Below are 17,921 nucleotides of genomic sequence, written 5' to 3'. Positions count from 1 at the left end.
AACTGCCTGATGGCACCTGCCTGCCTCACCTGACACAGCGATTGGGACCACACCATCTCAACCACATATAAAAATTTGAGGTGGATTTCCTACACACTGTGCTTAGATTACACTGGTATCAAAAGGTGTTTCACTCAGCATATGGGAATTCTGTATTAGACCTCGCCTTGACAGATAAAGATGAACTGATCACAGAACTAAAAATTAATGACAGCTTATGTACAAGTGATCCTGACTTGATCACATTTATAATGTGGAAACGGAATAAAGTACAGACCAGCTATATATACTTGATGCTGTAAAAGGGACAATTTCACAAAGCTGAAAACAATTGAGACACATCAGCTGGGAGGAAGAATTTAATCAGAAAAGTGTGAATGATAATTTTGGGATTTGTTTAAGAATACTTTACTAGATGCTCAAAGAGCCAAAATCCCACAATGGAGGAAGAAGGCCATGTTTGTTAAAAACAAACCTGGGTTAGAGGGGAAGTAAAGGAAGTTATAAAGAACAAATATAACAAATGGAAGAAAGGGGAAGTTGATAGTAATTAATATAAAGCAGAAGCTAGGAATTATCAAAAATTGACAAGGGGAGCAAAGGGATGCAAGGCAAAATCTATGGCCAGCAGAGTTAAGGACAATAAGGAGATTTTAAAGTATATTAAGAACAAAAAGAACCCTAATAATGGTACTGGCCAATTGCTAGATGGAAATGGTAGAATTATCAATAATAATGCTGAAAAGGCAGAAATGTTCAATAAATATTTCTGTTCTCTGTTTGGGGAAAAACAGATGATGTGGTCATATAATATGATAACTCTCTTTCCATTACATTAATATCTCAGGAGAATGTTAAATGGCAGTTACTAAAAATCAGACTTTTTTAAAATCAGCAGGTCTGGATAACTTGGATTCAAGAGCTTTAAAGAGCTGGCTAAGGAACTTGCTGGACCATTAATGTTGATCTTCAATAAGTCTTGGAACACTGGGGGAGTTCCAGTAGTCTTGAAGAAAGCTAAGGTTGTGCCAATATTTGAAAAGGGTAATAGGATGATCTGAGTAATGAGTCGGTCTGACACTGATCCTGGGCAAAATAATGGAGTGACTAATTCGGGACTCAATTAATAAAGAGTTGAAAGAGGGTAATATAATTATTGCCAATTAATATGGGTTTATGGAAAATAGATTTAGATTGCTGGTAAACTGGGTACAAGCAAACAATATGCATTTTTAATATGTGTAAATGTAAATATATATATATATATATATATATATATATATACATACATATACACACACATACGTAGGAACAAAGGATGTAGGCCATACTTACACAATGAGGGAACTCTCTCCAGGGAAGGAGTAACTCTGAAAAAGATTTGATGGATAATCAGTTAAACATGAGTTCCCAGTGCAATGCTGTGGCTAAAAAAAAGCTGATGCAATCCTAGGATGCATACACAGGGGACTCTTGATAAGGAGCATAGAGATTATTTTACCTCTGTATTTGGCACTGTTGTCACTGTTGCTGGAACATTGTGTTCAGTCCTGGAGTCAACAATTCAAAAAGGATGTTGATAAATTGGAGACGATTCAGGGAAGAGCCATGAGAATGATTAAAGGATTAGAAAACATGTCTTATAGTGACAGACTCAAGGCGCTCAATCTAGTTATTTTAACAAAGAGAAGGTTAAGGATGACATGATTACAGTGTACAAGTATATATACAGGGAACAAATACTTGATAATGTGCTCTTCAGTCTAGCAGAGGAAGGTATAACACAATCCAAAGTTGAAGCTAGACAAATTCAGACTGGAAATAAGATGGAAATTTTGAAAAGCAAGGATAATTACCCATTTTAAAATTAAGCTCAGATGTTTTTCTAAGAGAAATACTCTAGGAATTATTTTGGGGAAGTTCTATGGTCTGACTAGATGATCACAATGATCCCTACTGGCCTTGTAATCTACAAATATATTCTAGTGTGAACCAAGAGAAACTTTCTGGATTGACCATGTTTCCTTAAAGAATGACATGGCCAGAAAGCTTGAGTATTGGCCTCATTGAGCAATTTGCAAGGAAGAAATTTGGAACTATGTTTGCTTCATAGAGCTGGTCAAAAAAATTAACAGAACAGTTTTCGGTCAAAAAATGCAGTTTCATCAAAATCAAAAGATTCTGCAAGAACATGTTGATTTCAATAACATTTTCAATGGGAAAATGCTTCATGTTGATATTGTCAGCATTTCATTTTTATGTCATCACTTTATAATTTCAATAAAGTTAGTTTCTTTTTATATTATATTAAAATAATTATGTCTATAATATTGTATGTACACCTAAAATAAGTCAAAACTAAATTATCAAAACAATAGTAAAAATGAAACATTTCATAACAATCAAAACAAAATGTTTCAGTGGCCCTAGATCAAGATTTTAGAATTTTTGTTTGGCAGGAAATTTTGTTTTTTTGTTCCAATTCGGAACAATTTTTTTCTGAAGTGTTGGAATTTGCTGTTTCCCAACCAGGTCTGTTTTTCAAAATTTAGCATCTCCATTACAAATCCAGTGGTGAAATAAGGGCAGACTCAATTATTTGCAGATCTGGGTCCAGTGCTAGAAGGGGAGTCCATGGCTCCATAGATGCATGGAGGAGGAACCTATTACTGGAAAAAAATAAAACACTATGGTCCTGTCTCCCACTAGGAGTACCTTGAAATATGCACCGTCTGGATATGCGCCATCCCTTTCTCAGCAAATCCAGACCCCTCTCAGATAGCTGTTGCCCAGCTGAGCGCAGTTCTTGGGCAGCAGACAACACGGAGATTAAGAAGCTGCCGTTCCCACGTCAGCTGCCAACCATGGCCAGAAGAGGGGTTTACAGTGCCCTCCATCCAATTACTGACCTGAGGTAGGAAGAGGATTGTGCAGTCGGCAAACAGCCTGCATAGGAATGTCCAATTATGCACACGTGCTGCTCTGCCGAGGCTGCTTTCTGCCCTGCCGCATGCAGCCTTGCCAGATACAGTTGGCATCTACTACTCTATGTTGTAATTGCAGTTTTAAAGGGAGCACTAGATTGAGTGCTCACTAATAGCAGACACTCATGGTTCCATAGCCTTGTAACTGGACTCTGAGGAAGGGAGAGGGTTAGGAATATCCCATGAACACTAGTCAGAGCCATGAGGCTCTCCTCACGTTCCCTTACTCCTCAGTTCCTACTGTATGCCACAGCTATCATCCTGACTAAAAGAGGAATCCCTTTAGCGTTCACTGGCCCTTTGATCTGCTGTGAGGGGCGTGTCACTGTTTAGAAACACAAGACACAACTTCTCGCCAGAATCAGATTGTTCCTCCACTCTTACTCTCTGCTAGTGCAGCAAGCAAGAATCTGGCCCTGAGCAATGATCCCAGCTTTCCTATATGGCAGCACATGTCCCTATAACTAGGCCATTGTTCCAGCCTAGTATCTGCAAAATTTGACTATATTTTTAAAATAAATAATAATGGAAATGAAAACCATTTTTCTTACAATAAATTGTTATTCTAGACTTTAAACCTTTCTCTGGTACTGGGAAGATTATAGTACTATACTGGTTTATAGTATTTACTGCCTGTTAACAGCGGACATAACAAATACAATTTTTATAACCTGGATGTATTACTGGAACAATATAATTGTTCTATGCGCTGGATTAATTTTGGGACTTTTTTCCCTTTAGAAGCTTATTTTCAGGGTCTCTTTCTGACAGTTTATGAGAATAAACTCAGACTAAATTTCATTATTTAGTGATCATGTCATTTGACTCAGGGGTTCTCTGTCAACAAGCTTCCAATCTACTTTCCAGTCATTTGTGAAAATCTTGAATGATAGTCCACAGACCTTCTGACATTAGAATTCAGGTTCACATGCTAATACTAACCTATAAAATGAGTGTTGTATAATGGCATTAAAACATATCCTAGTAATTAACAATTGTGATACTTGTTCATTGTATCTAGTAATTGCATTTTTGTTATTATGCACTTTACAATAAAAAACAAAGGTGGTTTCAGTTCTATTTTTTGTGAAATCTGCACTTCATTGAATGTAGGCAAGCAACCATCTCTTAAACCTCCCTAATATTTAATAAAGCAGTGTTTAGCATAGTATTAGATAGCAGAATGCACACCTATCAGATACTAATCAAATTAAATGCAGGACACTCACAGCAATTGAATGGTTAATCTCATGTATTCTTAGGAACAAACTGCTGCTTTTCTCATTTTTTACCAATTCTATCATCAATAATATAATTCTGCTTTGTTCACACATTACTTACAAGTCACCTGGGTTTTCTTTGCCCCCATATGTTTCTAAACCTCATTCCTTTTGAAGACAGACAATACTGGAATCTTTTATGGTTGAGAACTATTACGATAAAACCTAACAGAAATTAAATACAGGAAAGTTGTTAAAAATGTCCTAACAGGGAAAACCAAAAAAACCCTAAGGTGTGTGAGAAGTATATAAAATTACTTTACATACGTCCTTCAAAAAACTTTAATACATAGTCAGGTCACATTATTGCACATCAAATTCTCCAGGTCTCTAGCTGCCAGTAGCAATTATCTGTAAAAGAACATGTTTTCCCTGGTGACTAGCTATCGGGATTTTTTGAGTATACCTAAGCACAGCCTTGAGCAAAACTCCTACAGGGTATATTTGGAATATAGTATTTCATTTGGATGAAATATCAAGGTTTCAGAGCAATATGTCTATCTATGTATTTATACATCTGTTTCAACATATTGATGTGTTTATCTGTTGACTTTAATTACATGATACAACTGTATATAAATGTAAATAGTTCTGAGTTCTTATATGAAGAGTTTTAAAAATACAGTTTTCTGGCTACTGAGATTATGTTCAATAATTACATGTACCTTAAACCTATGGTGTCTGTTTACTAAATGGTTGTTGCCTGCTCTCAGATTGTTGTGGCTGTTGGACTGATTCTATGGTGGCCATTATTGCTGATTCCTTCCTGTGAAAATACAGCTCATTCTGCATCAGTTAATGATAATGGAACCCACTAGTGGCTGTTATAATGTGAGTTATGATCATAAATTCCACCAGTAAAAGTTTGGAGTCTTTAAGGCAGCAAATTCCAGTGCAGCATAGAACAGAGGAGAATAAATTTTTGATTGATCATCTTTAAAAGTATACGAGGCAATTCAACTTTCTGGAGGGTTTTAAACCGTGCCTGTAGTGGTTTCTGAATCTCAATTTTCAAGTGATTTTTCAGCTCCGGGATACTTCAGTCATGAAGGACCCACCTTTGTGCTGCTTTGCTAGAAGTACAGTAACTGCACAAAGACCAGGACAAGAAAACATTGTAGGAAAGATAAGGTATTTCACAGTACCTGGAAGTCACTGTGGGCTCTGGTATTAAGAAGCATGGAGCAGACATGAAGTAGCTCCAGTAATGAATGAAAGGAGTTGAAATGGAGAGTTGAATTTTCTTCTCACTTACACAGGTGCAACCAAATCGCTTTCAAATAGGATTGCACTTGTTTAATTCAGAGGAGAATTAATGGTATGCTATAGCTCTGACAATGAGCATTGGGCTCAAGACAGAGTTTTGTCATTGACTTTAGCGGGAGCAGGTCTGAACCCATTATCTATGCATTTGTATCTCTTGTGTAACCCCTTTTGAAAAATATGACAATATCAATTTCAAATTGTAAGAGGTTCTTTATTAAAGAGAGAGAGACTGAACACAGGAATAAAGATCTTTACTGAATTCTACTTCAGTATTTGTAACACCAGTAGCAAATCAGTTATTGGCACTAATACATTAATGTTATACATGATAGTGCTATGTAAAACATTAGGGATTTTTATAGTGCCATATGTACTTTTATTATTGCAAACGATAACAGTGTTACAGCTTTGATGAATGAAATCTTTTGTAGGCCTTTACATTTCAACTTTGAAATGACCATGAAACGTAAAAAAAGGTGAAAAAGAAGAAAGTCTCATCTCTATTCCTAATAATACATTCACAGTCATGAATACTTTTCTCCCTCCTTCCTGGATTTCTGCAAATATATCCTATTTATCTGATTGGATTTCTGTCCCATCTTTCTACATATTACAGCTAATTAGTACCCCCCGATGAGAAACAGTCCACTGATGAAAAAAGCAGTTAGATAAGATCTACATTAACAAATGTAGTTCATTTAATATCATTTGTGCTGCTGCATTATTAATAATACATAATTACCCTGTGCAGGATGTAAAGGGGAGAATAAAACCATTGTTTAATTTCTTGGCCTTTGCAAAAGGAGCAGTATATTTGCCAGAATAAAACAGTATTGGACTATTGGTTGCCATCCATCATAGAGCTTTATGTGTCAAACTAGGTTATTAACTTTTTGTGTGGAAAGAACTTCTATATTTCACTGAAACCCTTCGACTAACCTGAGATGGCAGTTTCCATACTGCCCTTGGAGCACTAAATCCCTGTTTCCAAAGCACTAAGTGAAAAGTTTGACAGACGGATATCTGAAAGTTAAGATTTTCAGCAGGCTACCAGGAATGCTTTTCTGTGCGTTGAAACCTACACAAACTTCAGTTAGCTAAACTGAAGGAACGGCCTATGGAACTCCCCATGTGCCATACCAGGATATACTTTCCCAATGCTTTCATCTCTCCTTTACCCTCTATGTAAGTTACTGTATGCGTTATACATCATAGGAGAGTGGAAATAGGGACCTGATTCACCGTTGCCCTGCCCCTCTGTAATCATTTATACCAGTGCAAAGTGGAAGTAAATACACATCAAAGCACTAGGACAGCATTTTACACCCACGTTGCACTGGTTTAAATAACTGCTCAGGATAAAGACAAATCAAGCCTTGTAGCCCTAAAAGTTACCAAACCATGAGTCAAATTCTGTGGATGAATTTCAATGGGAGTTTTTCCAGAGTAATGTTTTAATTATTCAGTCATTTGTGTTGGAGATACTAGAAATACAGTAGAACTTTGATATTATAAACACCAATGTTACCAATTACCAGTTATAGAAATCATTTTTCCTGATTGGGGGAGGGAGAAAGCATATGATAAAAGTGATGTCAATGAAGAAGAAATTGGCATCCCTTCATGTCCTGATGCCTTGGTGCATTGGAAATCACTTTAAAGTGGTTTGAAGGAGCTAGAAGAAAATGACGCAGTGCACCATGCTCCAATTTATGTACCATACCCACTGTCATTTTGTGATGTTCAATGTGATGATTTTTTAAGAACTTCAACTTTTCATATTAGAAACACAAGGGTTCTACTGTACAGATTTACTTAGACTATTGTCCTAAAATAAATATTGCTTTAGCTTAATTGTTGATCCAAGAATAGGAAGTTCTAGATTTCATTCTGAGCATCAGAATCTGGATCTGTAGCCACACTGTCAGCATTACAAATCCCAAAAGTTGTCAGGGAGACCAGGTCCATGTCCCCCAAACCCTCTGCAGCTGGCAGCAGAGATGGGGCAAATATATACTGAAACTTTTTCAAGGATGTAGTAGCAGAGTGGCTCTCAGAAACATTGGGCTTCTTTACACAGTGGGGTAATGTGCTCTATAGGGGTGTGATTTCTAAAGTACACTAATGTGTTGTGCATTAATAGGTCCATGTAGAACCTGCTGGTGCATCCTCACCAAACAGTTTCAAACAGCACTATGCTCAAGTACTCTAGGGAACCAATGCGCACCAGCAGGATCTACATGGATCAACTAACATACAACACTTAGTGCACTTTAGAAATCACACCCCATAGAGTGCACTACTACACTGAGTAGACAAGCCCATTGAATCCAATTCAGACACAGTGGTCCAGGAAAATCCATCTGAGTGGTGCTGCTCCATGGTGCACTGTACCATGGGCTGTAAATTGAAGTCACAATTTAGCCCTTTAAGAAAAAATTCTGTTCATACACTGTGCTATGGTGACTTATTACATTGAAGAGGGTTACCAAGGTTAAATGTGCTATTTCCAATTATATTTACAGTAAACAATGAAATTAGATAGGAGGATGATCTTGTGGTTCAGGCACTGGAGTGAGATTCAGGAGACCTGGGTTTTAATCCCAGTTCTGCCACACACTTGCCTTTGGGACCTTGGGCAAATCATTTAATCTTTTTTGCTTCAATTTCCCCAAATGTTAAATGGTGATATTACCACTTCCCTATCGTACCTCACAGGGATGTTCTGAGGATAAATGTGTTAATGTTTCTAAGGCACCAATATACTCTGGTGATGAACACCATAGAAAAGCCTATTAACAGCACTATTCAAGTGTATCCATAAATAACTCTAAACTCCTTGCTCTAAGCACACAGTCCAAAGGGGTATGTTTTCCTCTGATGTTTCAGGGGTTATATGCAGAACATTACTGCTAATGGAAATCCTTCATGCAAGTCCCTTGCATCTTTTTAGGATAAGAAATACAGCCCCAAAGTGTGTGTGTGTTGGTGACACAGCTCTTAAGATGGGTTTCTTATGTTATACTAAGATTTCCTAATGTGTTACATGGGAGACTAAAAATCATACAACGTGATGATTGTAAAACAAGTTGCTAGTGACTGCATTGCTCATATGAAATATTCCCACCTTAGTGAAATTGGTCTTTCCTCAGAACAGAAACAAACATACACAGAATCATCCATGGACTGGTACTAAGCAATGATTCTAACAAGAAGCAGAAAATGTTACAAGGAAGACCTGAATTAACATCCTCTTGTATGAAGATAACAGGTGAGGAGACCCTAAAATTGAGACGGAGAGGTAATACAATGTCACAAGAGAAAATGTAAAATCAAATAAAGTTGTATATCTGAAGGACAAAAAATATTAGCTATAAAAACAAACCTATATTACAAAGACAAAAAATAAGGACTGTAAAATGAATGCATGAGAGAGAAAGCAGGATATGACAGGAATCACTACACAGAGTTTTTCAGGCAGGAAGACAGGCAAGATGATGGGTTGAATTCAGAAGGCAAAGCTGAACTATTCTCAAAGAGAGGGTAAGAGAGAGGCTGATTCTATATGCATTGAATGTCTGAGCAAGGCCCTGCTCAATTAAGTAGTTCAGCAAAATCTGATCCCTGGAAGACAAGGTGGTGAGAAGGGAATGACTGCTTGCACCATTCTGTTAACGACTGCAAGGACTAAAGAATTCGGCCTTAAGTTGTTAATGTTGTGGGTCACTTAGAAAGGCCATGGTTCTGCCAGCAGTGTACTGCCAAGTAGGATCTGCACTTGAAAAAGATTACCTAATACTGGCCACAAGTTCACCTGAGGCTGTTTCCTTCATTTCTGTTAGAGGTACAAACCTGAGGAAAGGTCGAAAAACTTCTCCAATGTTTATAGTGTGCAAAGGAAGGGGAGTTGCATTTTACACTAAGGAGAAAGCAATAGGGACCTAGTTTTCCCCAGGTCCCCAAATAAGACAGGCAACAGAGAAAAGTAAGTTTCAAAAGAAAGAAGTTGGGTCCATCGAAAGCGAGGAAATACTGCCGGAATCATACAGACAAGTTTAAAGCCAAAAATTTTCAGACAAGAGGCTTTTGAGGGGGTAGAATTAATCTGATTCTAGAGGCCTATAGACACCTTTGACTACTAAGAACCCTTGATAAACGTAAGGGTCTAACAGAAAGAAATCCAATAAATCATACATGGAACTAGAAAATAGTCTTTTTTAAAGGACAACATTAAAAAAAGAGTAAAGCAAATTTTATATCTAAAATCATATAAGCTAGTGAATCAGAGAAACACAGACTGAGTGGGGGTTTTGAGTACACGAGAAATTCAGATTAAGGCCCAAAGTGTTTGAAATTAAGTTTTACCTTGATTGCCTTTCTTAACCAAGTCTAAAAAGTGTGAGCAAGCCTAAATGGTGAAAGTGCTTTATAGAAAAATCTGTCCCAATTACTAAGAGGCTAGTCAGGGTTCTAGGACCTTTCAAATTAATGAGCATTTTGGATCTTGACTTGCTTTCTTTGTATTCAAATTATTGTACGTAGTTTCCCATTCCCTTGGTGGAATGATGTGGCCCTAAATCTGTGGACTTAAAATATTCTAATTGCATAGCCTGTGAAATAAACTATTTTTAAATAGAAATCTTGTAAAAATAGGTATTTGGATTTTATTTTCCTACTGATTAAGGTAAATGACAGTAATATTTTATTAAATAAAATTAGGCACAAATTAAATTGAAGGGTATATATTTGCTGTTTAATTCTGTGAGTCCATTGGGGACCATTCTTCCTAAGTATTTTTTCCTCACAATCTAAATGCCACATTCTCTGACTTCACTGGGACTTATTCACCTGAGTAGGAGCTGTAGGATCAGACCCTACTGGCTAATCTGCAGCAATAAGCCTCTGTAGCTGCTCACCCACTGAAACTGCAAGCTTTCTGGAGTCCACAACCATAGAAGTTTCTCCTAATTTGGATGGGCTAACGTCCTCTCCCATCTAGCCTTCATGAAATCTTGGATCAGGCACTCTTAGGTTTAACGACTTCCCTTCCAGGGTCAGACTTTCATTCTGCCAACCCACTCATCACATAAGGCTATTAAGCTTTGGACATGGAACTCATTGGACATATTTGGAGAGTCCCAAAACATTTTTTCTGTCTGTCTGAACGTCAGGGAAGAAGTTTTAAGGTAGGGTTACCATACGTATGGATTCTCCCGGACATGTCTGGCTTTTTGGTCCTCAAATCCCCGTCCGGGAGGAAATACCAAAAAGCCGGACATGTCCGGGAAAATAGGGAGGGGTCGCGGAGCTTGGGGCTGGGCTGGAGCCGGAGCCGCTGGGGCCGGCGGTGCTCAGCTGCCGGCCGGCGCCGCTTGGCCGGAACCGGGGCCGCTGGGACCGGGGTTGGGGGTGCTCGGCCGCCGGCCGGCGTTGCTCACCCAGTGCCGGGGCCGGGGAAGCAGGGGAGGGGGAGGAGCAGGGGGCGGAGCATTCAGGCGAGGGTGCGGAGTTGAGGCGGGGACTTTGGGGAAGGGGCGGAGTTGGGGCCGGGGGCCCGTGGAGTGTCCTCTTTTTGTTGTGTTAAAATATAGTAACCCTATTTAAGGGCAATATCCAAAAATGACCCAGCATTTCCTAGTGGTCAAATCTGGTTTGGAAGTCATCCAGGGAGAAGGAAAGAGGGGCCATGCAACCCAAAGATTATCCCAGACAGAAGAAGAGGGATAGTTAGGGTGACCAGATGTCCCAATTTTATAGGGACAGTCCCAATATTTGGGGCTTTGTCTTATATAGGTGCCAATTACCCCCCACCCCCATCCTGATTTTTCACCCCTGCTATCTGGTCACCCTAGGGATAGTCCTGTGTAGAAGGGTTTGGTTGGGGTCGCCCCCCTCTGGGGCGGCTGGGAGCCAGGCCGCCTCACTACATCCTGATAGAGTTACAGTTACAAAGGGGAAGGGCAAAAAATCGTTTCTCCTACACTTCAATTCAGTGATGCCTATTTAGTGTCCCAAGCTTTTGGCAATGCAGAGCTCCAAGTAGACCATGCGTGGTTGGGAAGCCGAGAGGTCACTGATCTAGTTTAGGATTTATTAGCTGTTGATCTCTTAGACTCTGGTATGGATGTTTTTGCAAAAAAAAAATATGTACAAGTCGCTAGAGTTTTGGACAGGTGATATAAATAATAAACATGATTTTGGTTACCGCACTGGTGTTTCTTTTCCTGCTTTGTTTCTTGACCGTACAGCAACTGTTGGGGCTTCATTCATTGTACCATGTGCTGCTTCATCTGTTCAGGCTTTGCTTTTATGTTGGGGCTGTAGGGAAGCTGTGGCAGCTGTTCTTCAGCACATTTACACTGATCTGACTTCTGGCAATCTGTGCCGTTTTCTCTCAGTAGTAACCATTCAGCAGGCCTCTGTGCCACTGAGCCACCTGTCCCATTAAGTGAGAGGTGTAATTTGTTTTGTTCATTAAATCTGTTATCGTTAGCACACAGTACAGTAGGTAGATAACACACCTGTGGGAGTAATGTAGAAAAGTCCTGTACAATATACAGGAGCTGGATTTGATGACCCAAAAGACCTATTATTTGAACCTACCATCTATGAATATCTGCTTCTTTGGTTCTCCTTCCTCTGAGGTGGTGACTCGTCATTTTTGATCCAAAACATTTTACACAGTTTTCTTTTAAAACTATGTTAGTATAAGAACAGAAAAAGCAAGTAGCAACTCACTGCAGAGTATTGTTGATTTGCAACAATCATTGGACTGGGTCATTTGGACCCTAATAAAACTAAATCTAAGCTCAGGTATCAGGCATGCATAAGGCCACCAGAACTGGATAAAACAAAGAAGACACATATTTACATACACATGCACCCACCATGGAATTCATGAAAATACCCTTAATATTCATAAGTTACAAAATACAAGTTCAGCATAACACAGGGATGCCAGCAATGACAGTACTATCAGAAAAAGAGCATGGCCACAGTTATCTATATAGGATAGTTGAGGTTAAGCAGGGGTAGTGCCTGGACAATACCTACCAAGCATTGAAAACCATGAGATCAATCCTGGAACATGTACTCACACTAGTAGTCATCTTAGGTCCTGATTCCAATATTCATTGTGAGTAGCACTTTCCTCTGACTACTACCCAAAATGATTAAATGAGTCAGAAACTGGCCCTTAGATTCTAAGTTCTTTGGGGGAGGGACAGTGTCTTGTTTGTTTGTACAGCATCTAACACAATGAGAACCAGTGGGTATTACTGCAAAGTAAGTGTTCAGTGTTAACTAGTTAATACACTATCAATACATTGATTTCAGTGGGATTATTCTCATAAGTAAGGACTGTTTGCATTTTTCAGCACATCTTATATTCTAACATTACAGATGAATCATCATTTCAATAGCTCCCCTATTGCACAGAAATATCTAATGTGTAGGGCAAATGTTTTTTTTTAAAACTGAGACCAAACACACAGTTAAAAAAATCTGCATTTAATGAAAATATTTCAGCAAGTGAAGCATAACGTGCAATATTAAATCTAATATTAGTGACATTTCATAGATCTTGGTATAAACTAGGGAACAGGCTTTGTTTGAACTCTGCTGTCCTTATATTAGATTTTTTAGAATTAATTTATTTCCTTGTAATTTTCATTATGTTTTTATTGCATTCATGGAACAACAGCGGAGCCTTCCTCTAATTAATTTAACACCTGTAAATTCCCATGGCTACTAATGAAAGATTGTGTAGACTATTGGATAAATGTCTAAATCATATTCCAAAGGTTGTGAGTTCAAATCCTATTAAGGTTGTACTTATTAATGTTCCTGTTAACTTTTTTCTATCAATGCAGTTATTAATTTTTTTTCACTTTTTTTAAATGTAAAAAGATATATCTGCTCCAAAATATTTCACGGGGGAGGATTGGAAGAGGAAGCAAATTTAGAAAAAGACTAGTTCAGCCATTTAAGATGCGATTACCATGTTATTAAAAAGGGGAAGGTTGGTGTCGTGGTTAAAGCATAGAAATTGGAGGCATAAGACCTCAACCCTGATTATGAAAGTTGGCCCTGCGAGCAGATCTAGATCCATACCCTGGATTTTTATTCTCTCTCTGCCACAGATTTCCTGTTATGACCTTGGTCACTGAACATCTCTCTACTCAGTTTTATCATCTCTAAAATGGAGGTGGTAATATTCACTGACCTCAAAGTATACTAATAATCAATCCTTTGCATATCTATAGCAATTTCCATTACGGATCCAAAAGCTAAAGAATTCAATCTGACTACAGAGGGATTTTGTCAGACAGTTCGTTAGCTTTGAGATCCCTAATGAAAATTGCTACAAATATGCAAAGGATTAGATTATTATGTTTATAGAAACAGCCACATTAGAAAAGGCTTTAGTTGTTCAAAAATAATCCTAAAAATATCCCTCCCCAAATTCAGAGCTGCTAACCCTAGAAGCAGGGAATCAAATAATACCTATATTGATCTTGTCTAATGTCACTATTAAAATGGCTAATATCAGGAGCAACAGAGTTCTAAGAAAAACCCCTCTCTAGGTTACCTACAATGGGTAGGTTACCAGTATCTACAATGTCATCAACAGATATAATTGTATATATGGCTTTGCTTTTTTATTATGTGCTTTTCTTGTTTAAAAGTGGACAAGATGGATTTTCTTAAATGTTTAGCTCTATCCTTCTCCATATACAAGGCATTTATTATGATTACGTGTGTACAAAAATGCAAACCTTGGTATTACAAGAGCAATATAGCAGACTTCCCCATCATATGTCCTATATGTTGATGCTCTTCTTTAACATGTGTTATTTATTATGTGAGGCTCAGTTATATCCCACCTGTTTTTGCAATTTATGAATACTGAATAGGTTTTATACTGACCTCACATATGTGTGAGGTCAAGAGGAGGGTAGTCATCTATACTGGTTCCTCTAGTTCATGTGACCTCATGCACTTCTTAGAGGGCAGTAAAATATGTGGTTCAAATTAATCTACGTTATAACTCCATAGGAGCCACCAGAGTTACAAAATGTATTAATTTAGCCCTATAAATTAATACCAAACTATATTTGAGTTGGAGTAATGCCATCAAATGACTTTCCCAAGTACCAAAAAAGTACTCTTAAGGGATTTTGAGTAGATTTACATGAACATTTTACTCTTCTTGCTCACAAATGAATGTATAAATGTCAGACACAGTTGCATCTATCCAAGTCAGTTAAAAAGCAATTTGTTTTTTTTCAGTTTGTTCTTACTTTATAAACAATCCACATATCAGTTTGGAAATGCTCGAATATGTGAGGCACTGGTGGGCATCTGCAGCCTGTGGGGTGCATGCGACCCATCAGGGTAATCTGATTGTGGGCCACGAGACATTTTGCTGATGTTGACCGTCCGCAGGCACAGCCCTCCGCAGCTCCCAGTGGCCGCTGTTCGCCGTTCCCGGCCAATGGGAGCTGCGGGAAGCGGCGGGCTGCAGGGATATGTGGCCCGCTGCTTCCCGCAGTTCCCATTGGCCGGGAATGGCGAACTACAGCCACTGGGAACTGCAGGGAGCCTTGCCTGCGGACAGTCGTCAGCAAAATGTCTCGCGGCCCACAATCAGATTACCCTGATGGGCCGCATGTGGCCCACAGGCCACAGATTTCCCACCACTGAGGTGAGGACATTGGCTCCCAAGGAGGAAATGCCTACTTTGTCATAAATATCATCCAGCCATGAATCACAGAAAATTCTAGACATGCAACCCCTCCTAGAATTGATTATGGATACTATACCATATCTGACAGTAAGTGCACTTCCCTATACATGGTAGCCATCATACTGTGTCAGAAGCTTTTTGGCTCATCCTCTCACTTTACTTTGAGTCCTGTTTTATATTTTGTATCATGATTTGATAGCACATAAAACAACCTAAGCTCCAGACTTTAAAAAGAGTACCACAATTATTTACAAACTTTGTCCTCCTGATAGCTACAGACAGTAGCTACTCTGAGAATTTGTGCTAAAAAAGACTGATTGACAAATAGAGCTTTGTTCTCCTTCTAGGAGAAAGAAATTTCCAGGGTCATGCTCTTTGTATTTTCAAAGAGCTCTGAAAGCTCGGGAGATGCAAGAGAGTCAAAATTGACTTCTTGTTGTTGATCACAAACTCCATAACTGGGAGGAAGAAGATTGAGGCCTTGATGTGGAATGTCAGGATCTCTACCAAGGGAGCTGTTTTCAAAACAAGTCTCTAGATAAATAAAAAGCTGGATCTTCAGATGGAGAAACTACTAGCATTAGGGTCATGGTGCATAGGCGGAAGAGTTCCATCAATATAGTGTTTCTGCAACAACTTGTCCCTCCCCCTGCAAAAAAACCCCAAAACTAGAATGTCCCAGAAGAATGGATGAATAAGGAATGGGAGAAAGACTGTTTACCCATATGTTAACAACATTCCCAGGGTTTCTGGTAACATACAGTACGTACCACTGACTTGAGAGGAAACTGTTTTTGTCTCCACATTCTTAGGATTCATGTTGGCTTATAAAAAGCTTGCACAAAACATGGGGCCACATACTGCAGTCCCCCTTCAATCCGCACTCAGGTAAACTCCTTCTGAAGTCATTGGGAGTTTGCCTAAGTCAAGACGGGGTCAAAATAACAATGAAATACAGGATATGGCTTGTAGGCTGCATAAAAATATTTTGGCTGTGTGGCATTCAGACAATGCACCCTAATATAAAGAGGCTGTCTGAATGAGCCTTTGAGTTTTCAAAATATACGCACATAGTTAATACGGTTACACACAAAATGGACTATATACGAAGACAAGAAGAGACACATAACTGGCAGTTTGCACATACACAGATCTGATTTATCAGGGTAGTTACAGTAAATGCACATGCAAATTAAACTCATAATTGCATGCACTTTTTGTGTGCACAGTTGTGTACATGCATTTTTTTAAAATCAGACCCCAAATGATTAAAATGTGAGGATTTCTACTTTGTTATAAAAATAATCCCATCCATTTTTCATTTTACCTTCTAATAACAAGTTCTTAGATTTATTTTAGAAGATTTGAGTGCCTCTAAATAATTTTTCCAACAGGAAAAAGCATTACCAGGACAAATATTTAGCTACTACGTACGTCATGTTTAATTCATTTTACTAAGTAGGAACATTATTAGTACAGACACTTATGAAAATAAGTAGAATTCTTTTATGATTTGTAAATAATTTGCACTGACATTTTCTAATAAACATAAGACAAAGACATTTCATGAAACATGTAAATCAAACAACAGGTTATTATTCATAATCTTTCTTAAATGTTTTAGCAATGGAGACAAAGATCTCAATGCATTTTGGGTTTTGTATTTTTACACTTATTGTTCTATTGGGAGAAAAAAATTGCCAATTTGGTTCCAACTCCTGGATCTCAGTTAGCCCTATTTGCCCCCCACCTCTCTCATCTGGTCTCCTTACCACCCCGTTTCCTCCAAAGGTTTTAACTTTGTCTTCTCTTTTCAGTTTCCTGTTTTCTACCAGAAAGCACAGTTAGTTTACTGCAATGAAATAACTCCCCAGCCTTAAAGATTGTGTAGCTCTTGCTTCCCCTCTCCTTCCATTTCTTTATTCTTCTCCCTTACCCCTTCTTCATCACTTCCTTCTCACTCCTCCTCTTACATTTATCTTTCTACCAATTTTCCCATTTTTTCCCTTTTGTCCATTGCTTTCCCTTTCCTTTCCTCATGCTCTCGCAGTTTCTCCTTACACATATCATGCCCTCTTTCCGCCCCTTGGCTTCCCAAACTCTGTCCTCCTTCAACCTCAGTCTCTCACACACAGACACTCTGGGGAAAGTCTCTCTCTGCTCATTTGTCTCCATAGTTTCTCTCCTTCTCCTAAGCCACTGCTCCCCTAAAAATTGTGCCTGTCTCTCCCCACCCCCATGTTATTGTCATAGCATTTCTCCCTTCTCCAATACCAGAATCTTCCCCCTTGCTTCCCAGTCACCTCCACTGCTGAATTTTCTCTCACCCATCATTTCAATGCCCTTTTCTGGAGGCAACAGAAAGGTTTCTCATAAGCCCCTATATTAAATAGGGTTACCATTCGTCCGGATTCCCCCGGACATGTCCGGCTTTTTGAGCTAAAAATAGCATCCGGGGGGAATTTGTAAATGTCCGGACTTCCCCCTCCCCCCACCCCCATGCAGAGCGCGGGCAGCTAACAGGGCAGCCGGCCGGATGGTGCCACTTACATGGGGCTCCGACAGCCAGAGAGAGCCCCTCCTCCGCTTCCCCTGCAGCAGAGATCACTCCCTCCCTCCCTCCCTGCATTCGCAGATCGCCTC

Source organism: Terrapene carolina, unplaced genomic scaffold, assembly GCF_002925995.2.
Source record: "Terrapene carolina triunguis isolate 2854851 unplaced genomic scaffold, T_m_triunguis-2.0 Scaffold210, whole genome shotgun sequence".
Lineage (NCBI taxonomy): Eukaryota > Metazoa > Chordata > Testudines > Emydidae > Terrapene > Terrapene triunguis.
Note: the sequence above shows the minus strand (reverse complement) of the source record.